The sequence below is a fragment of the Chroicocephalus ridibundus genome, chromosome 6, assembly GCF_963924245.1.
Source record: "Chroicocephalus ridibundus chromosome 6, bChrRid1.1, whole genome shotgun sequence".
Taxonomy (NCBI): Eukaryota; Metazoa; Chordata; class Aves; order Charadriiformes; family Laridae; genus Chroicocephalus; species Chroicocephalus ridibundus.
The window spans coordinates 52,783,699-52,793,937 of record NC_086289.1 but is presented as its reverse complement, the minus strand read 5'-3'; positions in this window follow the sequence as shown (position 1 = coordinate 52,793,937).

The following is a 10,239-nucleotide window of genomic DNA, read 5'->3' as shown; positions in this document are numbered from 1 at the left end:
TGGAAAAAACCAGACCAAAACCCAAAAAACACGACATTGGAAAGATACTCTTCCTGGAGATTTACGTACTTTCTTCTGTGGGAGGTTAAGCTGGGCTACAGTGTTAGACAGCAATCAGGTGAGAAGACTGGTGAGGTATGAAAGGATAAGACTGGGGAATAATAATTTGACGTACTTGATTTGGATGAGAAGAGTGAGGAGAAATAGATTGCAGGAAAATCTTACTGGAAATCTAGACAAGCAGTCCCACAGGGAGCTTTGTAACCATAGGAGATGCCCAGCCAAGCACCAAGGAGCAAGGAGATGTTCAGCAGCTAGTTTGGCCTCACTGACATTGTAGAGTTCCTGCAACTCCCTCCCTTTGACCTTGCTTCCTGTCTGGGAAGTAGGAGCTGTGGTAAACCCTGCTCTGGATGAAGGCAGCTCAAACTTATCTCTAGATGCACGGCCCAGATTTCCAGATTTCTTCAAGATGCCAGTGCTCTGCTTACCTCAAGAAGCTGGTGAGCTTCATAGCTTGTTTGCTGCAGAGAGCTGTCACGCAGTAGTTGAAATTCTGGTTTAAAGCAACAATTCTTTCTGGAATAATGCAATAGAAAACAAATTTGGAAGCAAATAGTTCTGTCAGATTCAAAGCTTTCCTTTCAACAGAAGCAGCCCAGCTGTATCCCGAGTCCCAGCGTATGGGTAGTGTGATCATGTTGCCATTGTTCTTCTTCCCTGCTTAAAACAGACACTGATATGGAGAACATATCTCTCAAGCCATTATGGATACTATATGCTGTAAGAGAATACTATTCCCATAACATCTCAAAGGAGACATAAGATATGGCTCCCTTGCCATTCTTCAGTGACCATTGTTAAATAATGTATAGGCAAATGAGTGGGTTGCTGTACAAGGGGGAATTTTTTTTTTCTATGACTTCCAGGGTTACCTCAGTGAAATGCTCAAAGACCTTACTTATTTAGGTGCTTTTAGAAAGTGTTTGATTCCCCCCAGCTGAGAAAACTCTGGAAAAGAAGCTCCTGAGCTAGGGTAATGGCTTTAATGGAGTTGCGCCTACATTTAAGATGTGTCCTGCAATCTTCTGTCTTGCCAGCCTAGTGGGAGTGCTTTGCATTGCCATACAGGTGATTCCAGGCTTGATTTTCATTTCCACTTCCCCATGTCAGATGAAGGTGCCAAATCTGCTTAAAGATAGTAATCGAAACCATATACTCACTCCCAACCACATTCTCAACTCATTCAGCCTTAAAAGGCTGATGTACCCCACTATGAGGTCAAATTGGCAGAGGCTTTAGGAAAAGGCCTGGCAGGATGAGAAACACCCTGCTCATAACAATCCAGAGTCTGCCAGTTACTGTAGCAAAAAGAAAAACCCAGGAAAACTGAAGCAGCTTTGAACTCGTTTCGGGACCTGCCTTGCTCTGTGCAATACAGAGCTGAGGAAATCCCTGCTTGCAAGCCCAGTTGATAGCACAGAGATTAATCACATGGGTGTGCAAGAAAATAAGTGGGTGCATAAACTCTTCAGCTATGCTGTGCATTTCCCAATGCAGACTTCCTTCACTTTAATGCTGACAAGCTGTTGATTTTTTTATTTTTAATTATGAACTGAAATCCCTCTTGCTATCAGTTATAAATAGAAGTCTACTGTTTAACTTCAAATTCCATATCACTCATGCAAGTTGTAAGTTTAGTCAGCTTAATATCTCTGAAATAAAATATTTGCCAGCAGGAAAATGAAAGGTTATCTTGTATTAAATAAATACATACTGATATGACTTGTGAGTAAAAATTCCAGCCAGATGACTAGTGTTAATCTTGTAATACCATTAAACAAATCCACATTCATAAAGGGTTTCTCAGCCCATTTCAAACAGAAAAAATGCAGGAGGAAAGATATCCTTGTGATTAAGGAACAGGATTGTGATCCTAAAGATCTGACTTCTGTTCCTGGCTTTGTCACATACTGTCTGGGTGACCTTTAATGAAATAACTACCTACCAGTGTGCCTCAATTCCTGCTTTGTAAACCGGGGATAATGAAACATTCCCTTTTTGTAAATAGATGGGAGTATCTTTGGTAGAGAAACTGTAACTGACATGTTCAAATAACACAAGGGGAGCCTCAAAGAAAGACCAAGATCTTCTGACATCTTGATAGAAGTAACCTATAAAAACAGTAAGAAAATTATCAGTTTCTTCATCTGGGGCAGAGGGGTTGCTAACTGTGGAAGTAAGTAAGCTGCTAAATGCCTTTCTTTTATTTGATGCATTCCCAAATGTCAGTCTCGCAGACAGACTGATCTGTTCTGCGGCTGCGGTATTTGCTTCTGCCCTGCTCTGAGAACCAGCCCTCCTCCTCCTTTCCCTGCCCTCCCCTCAGGTCCTTTACCTCTGTCTCCTTCCTATGTCTCCTTTGCTCTATTTTCAAGACTGTCAAGGCTACAAGAGGTTCACGTTTGAGAACCTCTGGGGCACTCAGAAGTCGTAAAAAGAGAATGTCTGCCTTCTGCAGAGAAGCAGATAATCTTTCATTTTTCTTAGGACAGCAGTTTTATAAGAACTTGCTTTAACACACCTTGTCAACTACTGGGATCGACAAATCTGTGAGAGGGAAATGTTGTTACCAAAAATATCTTAGAAACTCTGACTGATCTCCTTTATTTTCTTTAAATTTAAGGAAGAGGAACAGAAAACCTAGCCAAACCCTTTGCTTGACAGACATGCTGTAGGAAAAAAAAAAAAATTCTCCAAAAATGAAGCGCTGTTGAAAGGCGGTACAACACCCCACAACTACAATGAGTGGCAATAGGCAGCGTGCAGGAAAACAAGCTCGTCTTGAATTCATGAATCGACAAACTGGTTTCTTACAATAATTATGAATCATCACAAACTTCAAACTTCTAAGTCATTATATATTATTAACTGCTAATTCAGCTCTTCTCTTTCTTGTCTTTTGTCTCTTTAGAGAAATGGGAAGGCGTTTCAGAGTTTCCTTGGAACTTTTGCATTGCAGTTGATTACTTCAGTGCTATCCCCAGGAGCGTCTAGTTACCATCTCAAACAGCGTTATTACTCTAATTTAGAATGGTATTAACACTTCTGTTAATCCATCTGTGTTGCAAAAAAATGTGTCCAGATAGTAACTGCATACACTGATAAGGAAGTTTTTATAGCAGAAATATGCTTTCATATCTATTATTCTATTCTGATCTTTTGAGGGTGGGGTAAAACTATGGCTTTGTTACAGTCTTGAAATAGGAAATAAAATATTTACTAAGCAAAGGTAAACCTTCCTGGGAATACATGTTGTTAATCAAACTCTCTTACTCTGGAGAATCAATGTCACAGAGCAGTTGAAGTTTTGTTTCAGTGAGGGTAAGGCACTGTCAGGTCCATGAGGCCTCCTATAACCTCATCAATGTCTACAGTCTGTAGTATCATCTAAGTAAGCAAAATGTACAAACACAAGTAAACAAAAGCTATTATTTTTACAAGAGAATGTATTTTCTTTAGAGAATAACTACTTGTAAGCTGAAGGTAGAGTCTGTAATTTTTGCATTTTTAAAAAACTTGTCACAACAGGTACGCTCACAAAAGACCATTTCCTACCAATGAAGTCAAGGAAGTAAAGAATATTTTCCAGTAATTTTAGAGAAGGGGAAGCAAGATCTAAGACACAGATCTTACATGAATTTAAGCATCTAACCAAAAAAAGTCTGAAATTCAAATGCAGTTCCTAAAAAAAACATAGAGGTACCCAACCTGAAGTGTTCATAAATCTAAAAAGACATGTTTCTGTTGAGAGAAACCATCTAGGTTCTTTCATTACCCATATTGCTTTGTAATGTTTTGATAGCATTAATTGTTCTTGGTGCAGACCTGGTTGGAGATCCCTTGAAGGAGCTGAGAAGAGCCTCATGGACTTGATTTCTTTGGATCTTGAGTGAAAGAATACAAGTCTTGCAAACAGCCTATTTAGAAGAAGCTATTAAACTTAATTACAAGTGCTTATCCTGTCCTTTGAAAATGAGCAGTGTCTAAAGTACTCGACCCCGCAACCAAAAAAAAATCCACCCAAAATCAAAAAAACCCACAAAACCTCTTTAGTTCCCAAAGGCCATTTTGCAAAGTAATGCATGAAAAGGCAAAGAACTATTTGGAATAGGGAACATAAACTTTGAAATTACAACTAGGGCAATGCTGTTTGGGCCAATGGCATGAGCATGGCCGCCTGTCTACAGATCAAGGAACGGGAAGCTGTTTTACAGACTACCAGACAGGTAATTTCTGTTCCATCAAGGCCAAGATCAGCCTTCATCTTTCATATGGTATTCGTTAGTCTGTTCAGATAGTCCATAATACAGCCCAAATAGACAAATGATTGCAAAGAAATGCAAGAAAGCATTACTTGTTTAAAAGCGTTAACACAATTAGTCAAACTTCTTCAATACATATGCTGTATGTATTTATCTGAATCTAAATATATCCCTGAGACAAAGTAGCTCCAATGGTATGCAACAAAATGCTATGCTTCTATTAAAGCTAGGTGAAAACAGAGCAGAAAGGAACCTAGTTTATCTCATTACCAGTGTGGGCTTCAACTGTATCAGGTCGCAGCCTTGCCCACCTGTACCAACACTTCTGTAATTGATTCCTACAAATCCTCATACGCTATAGCTTCCAGTTCCATTCAAATGCAGATGGGGACTAATGGAAGGGCTGCACATTTCTGAACAGAAACTCAGGGAACATATTACTTGCCTATTCAGTGATTTGAATGCTTTTATTCTTTTCCTTAACAGCCTTTATTTTGTTGTGTGTATTTTTTTTTTTTAATTTAAACAACATGGGTTTTTTTTCCATGCTCTGTTAAAAGAGGAAGGGGGAAAAGAGCTAATTATATCTGAACTGAAGTGTAACCATGGCCCTATTAAATAGGTAGCAGTTATGGGCTATTGATCGCAGTTCACAGGAAAAGCTTGTCATGTAGTGTCAAGAGGTTAATGTAATTACAAGAGCGGGCAGCAGGATCAGCTGTGTCCTCGAATAGGCGAATAACTAAAAGCTGCTTTAGAGACACATAATGTTGTCAAAGCATAAATAATTCATCCCAGCATTCGAGAAGAAATTACTGCTCCGTTCCAGCGTATTATTCAGCCATTAAAATCCTGCCCTTGTAAAGTCTTTTGATGTAGTCATATTTTCAGTTCTAAGAGCAGTTTTGGAGCATTCAGCTTTTATTAAGCCTTATATTGTGCAGTTTTCAAAGTATTAAAAAGGATATGAAATAGACTTACAATTTGTTTAATAACTGCATTGCGATTCAGATAAGAGGGAAAGAGCCGTGTGGATTTATGGAGTGCCTGTGCAGTGTGAAGAGGAAGCCATGGCATGATGTGATGGAATTTTTAACTCCCCTAAGCTGGCCAGAATTAAATGGGCTTCAGCTATTTACTAGCACTGATAGCTGCAGCAGTCTTCACAGCGTTTGGTGACCCATTTCTCGCGAGCCAGCTAAGTAGGAGAGCTACAAGAAGTATCAGTGTGCCCAGCTATTCTCCTGTTATAGCCTCTTGACTCCAGCTCTTTGCTTGTCCTTATTAAAGTATGTGGCAATTTGATATTGAACGGCTTCCACTCTTTGCCTTTGTAGCCTGAACAACCTCTTGGTTTTGGTTGCTAAGTCTGAAACTGCAAAACAGTTGTCCACATTTACTGTCAGGGGCTATTGTGCTAGTTTATGTTAAATTACATGAAAAAGACCCTATGTAATTGCTTCTCTAACGGAGTGCAGCTAGCCCCATGCAGATGGGTAGTTTGGTGGAACAACAGAAAAGAGAGAGGAAGGACTAGGTGTTACAAGGAACTGCCCTCTCCGCAACCCTCCCACCCCCATACCAAGTTAACCTGATGCTCAGACGCCTCTCATGCAGCCAAAGCCCCCAAACTGCCCTTTGCTAATAACTCCTAAATTAAATTCCCAGTTAAAATTTGCAACTAAAAGAGACCTTTGTGGTCTATCTCTTCACAAACTTAGGGTTGCTGTGACTTTGACTATGTATGTAAAGGAAAAAATGTGGAATCTGAATATATGATTTTGATATCTCTGATTATTTTTTATTTTAATATCCAAACAGAAAAACAATTGCTTGCTTGAGAACAGACTAAGCAGTTAAGAGCTTTAAGGAGAAGGGGTGTGTCTTGACAGAGAAAACAGGCTTTCATTCCAGTTTGGCCAAAAGAAAGTTGCCCTCCACACACACCCAGAGCAAGTTCTCCCCACCGTAAGTATTCATCTTGCTCTCCTGCTAGAGCCTAGTCCCAGTCCTTCCCTTGCCCACAAACGTGGCTAGAGCTGGAAAGCTAAAGCTGGAGACGTGAGCCTTACCTTTCCCTCTGCTAACAGCACTTCTGCAAGAACGTTGCCAATATTACAAAGTCTATAGAGAGCTTTCGGATAGTGATGGCTGTGGACCACCGTTCATTTCCATAAAATAATACAGCAGCCTTTATTTGGTATACAGTTACAGAAAACAACCATAGAATGAAATACTACAGCTCTCATACTACAGTGATTGGTAGCAACCTGACAAAGAAAAGAATCAAAATTTAGTTATAAAGACAGTACAGGAAAAAAGGAAAATAAAACAGAAGCTAAAGGTAAAGCTGAGAAGACCGCAATTGCATGAAGTAGAAGCTTAGAAACAATTTCAGGGGTGGGGTTCACCAACAGAGGAAAAAATACACAGAAAACATGAAGAAAGCAAAAAAAAAAAATAAAAATACAGATTCTCCATTATCTTTTCCCTTACGAAAGGCCTTAAAACACCACTATTCTGGCATAGCAGTTACTCTTCTGGTTTATTTTCAAGAAACAAAAAACAAGTGAAGTCCTGTCAAAAACTGCCTTTCTAATTTTAAATCAACTTTTGAACAGGACATCCCCAAAAGTTAGACATTTTGACAACAGCACCAAAAGAGACCACATTTCTATGACAAAAAAAAAAAAAAGAGCTAGTTCATTTGAGATCCTGTCATTTCTTTTCAACGACAAAAAATAAACCAATTTCCAGGAAAAAAAAGACTTGGAGCAAGCAAGTTGGTCCTCACCATGAATATCATTATCTTTGAAGCATGTATATACTGCTTTTCCATGTCTACTTCCCATGCGTGAGCGTATGGATGTTTGCTGTGTTGTGAGGAGAGTTTGTCTTGGCTTTGTGTATATCTCTATGGTGTTGACAGTGGGATTTTGATGTTTCTTGCACTATTTCATTCAGAGCCTGAGGAACTGAGCCCAGTTTATTCCTAAGGGAAGTTGAATTTAGCATCTTAAACCCGCAATGAGTAAAATAATTAAGAATGTGTCAATATTCTGTATACACAGGTTACCACTCCACATAGTTAAACAAAAGAGGAGGCAATATTTGACACTGCAAAACCAAGCCTGAATAGCAACCTAAATGCGGCTTTCTGATGGTTCAAAATTTACAAACTCTGGAAAAAACATGAAAGATGCAAAAATAGGAGCTTTACGCTGGTTTCCTGTCCCTTAGGGTTTGAGTAGTCTGTGGCAGCTCTGGAATCACACCATTGTGCATAAGGACAGCTAAGGGCCAATCCCACATTGACTCCATCAGGTGGAGATTTAGTCCAGCTGAGGACTGTACTTTTTGTCATTCATAAAATCATAGAATTGCCAAGGTTGGAAGGGACCTTTCAGATCATCTAGTCCAACCACCAACCTAACTCTGACAAAACCATCGCTAAAACATGTCCCTCAGCACCACGTCTACCTCTCTTTTAAATACCTCCAGGAATGATGCCTCAAACATTTCCCTGGGCAGCCTGCTCCAATGCTTAAAAGCCCTTTCACTGCAAAAATTTTTCCTAATATCCAGTCTAAACCTCCCCTGCTGCAACCTGAGGCTGTTTCCTCTTGTCCTATCACCTGTTACTTGGGAGAAGAGACCGACCCCCCACCTCTCTACACCCTCCTTTCAGGTGGTTGTAGAGAGTGAGAAAGTCTCCCCTCAGCCTCCTCTTCTCGAGGCTGAACAACCCCAGCTCCCTCAGCTGCTCCTCATTAAATCTCATCACCCCTAATCAGCTGGCCTGGTTCACACCTTACAGCTGTGTTTGGCTTCCTTGAACTTATCCTGTGATAAGCAAGGATCAACACTTGCTTCCTATGCATGCCACGTACTAAAAATAAAATCTATGCGTGTGCTCCTGTACGTTAACAGTAGCTCAGTTGTCTACCATGACTATGTGAAAACACATTATTCACTGCCATGGGTTGGACCTAAACCCAAACAATGCTGGCTTGGATTTGAAAATAAGCCAAAACCTGAAATTTTCACCTGGCTTGGATTTGAAAGTTTGGCAATTTGGCAGTTTTGAATAATATCTGTGAAAAAAACATAAACTACTAAGATTAGCCAAAGGCTTGTTCAGAAGGTTTTTTGACAATTTTTCCAGAAAGCTAGTTCCACATTTCTAGTTCATAAAGCAATCTGAACCCCATCCCTCCCGCAGGGGAGCGCTGGCTGAGCCAAGTTCTTTTACTGTGAAGAGATTCACTAGGTGATTGAATAAAATAACACACAGGTTAAAATCTTTCTTCTTTTGAAGACAATGATAAAACTCCCAGTGGGGCTGGGATTTAACTTGAGGATTACAGCTGCTGTGAATCAATCCTCTACCAAGTTTAGAGGAGTTAGGCCAATTAACACCAGCCAAGGGCACAGACCTTTCATTCTACCCAGAAAACAATAGTATCCATTATTGTTTTTCCCAGCCAGCACTCTGCCGTTCTTCTTCCACACAGTTTCCCTTCCATCTCCCAACTTTTCTCCTTTCCCAGTTCTGACACTTGACTTGCAGAGCCCTCTGAACCCTTAAAAATATTTGCTTTCTGAAAAGTAATAGGAAGAAAAATGTTTGGATTTTTGCTTTGTCAGGAATCTGCTTTACTCATGTCCAATTAAAACAAAGATAAAAAGTAATCTCCCCATCTTCAGTGGGGAAGGAGCTGGGGCTTTTAAAATATACAAATCAAGTGAAATAACAGCACAGACTGCCAGCCCCAAATCAGATGTGCATGGAGGGACGTATGCAACGCATTACAAACATCCGCTCCACATTGCGGGCCATGTCCAGGGATCTCTAGGGTCCATTGTCCATGTTGTGAACTCTTTAACACACAACAGACTCCACGTTCTTAGATTATCTTTTGTTTCGATAATTAGTAAATATAGTTATGAGGTTTTAATTCATCAGAGCAGAGTGAACACTGTTAATTTGTGACTTCACTTTTCATTATGACAACTCTAAAAGTGAGCAAATCCTCCTTTTTGAAAAACTTTGTAACATGCTCTTTTCCACGTTTTTGTGTTATAAATTGTTCCTCTGCTTTTTTTCCCCCTCCTCTTTCTTGGCTTCCCTTTTGTTCCTCAGCCTGGCTGCAGCTCTGCCCCAGCCGCCGCCTTCTCCTTTCAGACAAACTTTTCACATCCTGGAGCCCGGACTGAAGCAAAGACAACCTCCTAACTCATCAGGGCGGCGCAGATTTATACCTGCTTACAAGGCTTGGTCTGAACTAAAGCGCTGCAAGACAAACTGTACTAGCTCTGTGCTATTTCATGCCAGGAAAACCCCAGCTGACTTCTTAAGCCATCTTTAAGGCTGCTTCACGCTTCTAGAAACCTGGGCCTTAGAATATGAACAGAGTTTTTCTGTTTTGTGTGGTTTTCTTTTAAATTGCAGTTTCTCACTGAGAAAGTTTGATTGATTCAGGCAACATAAAAAAAAATCCCATGCAACTCAGTTGCCCAGTCACACACTGAATTTCAAATAGCAATGAATCAAAGAGGACAGTTCATGAGCTGAATGCTTGGCTGCGCTCTTCAGCAAATCCATTAAAACAATCCAGTTTGGTTTACAAATGATATATAAACAAAAAGAACAACACCGTATATATCAAATATCATCTACAAATGAGCACACAGCTGAAACGCAGCTGCTTTAAGTGGTTTTCATTTGAACCAAAGCCCCAGAAGACAACACTGAGCCCAAAGAGAAAAGAAAAGGCTGCAAAATGAAACAAATGAAGGAACACACCTCCAATCCCACCAGTTCAATACCGCCCTAAGTAAATACTCAAGTGCGAGTCACCTCATCTATGGGGATAAATGCCAGTTCGTGCAGCTACATATGGAAGGTGCATGG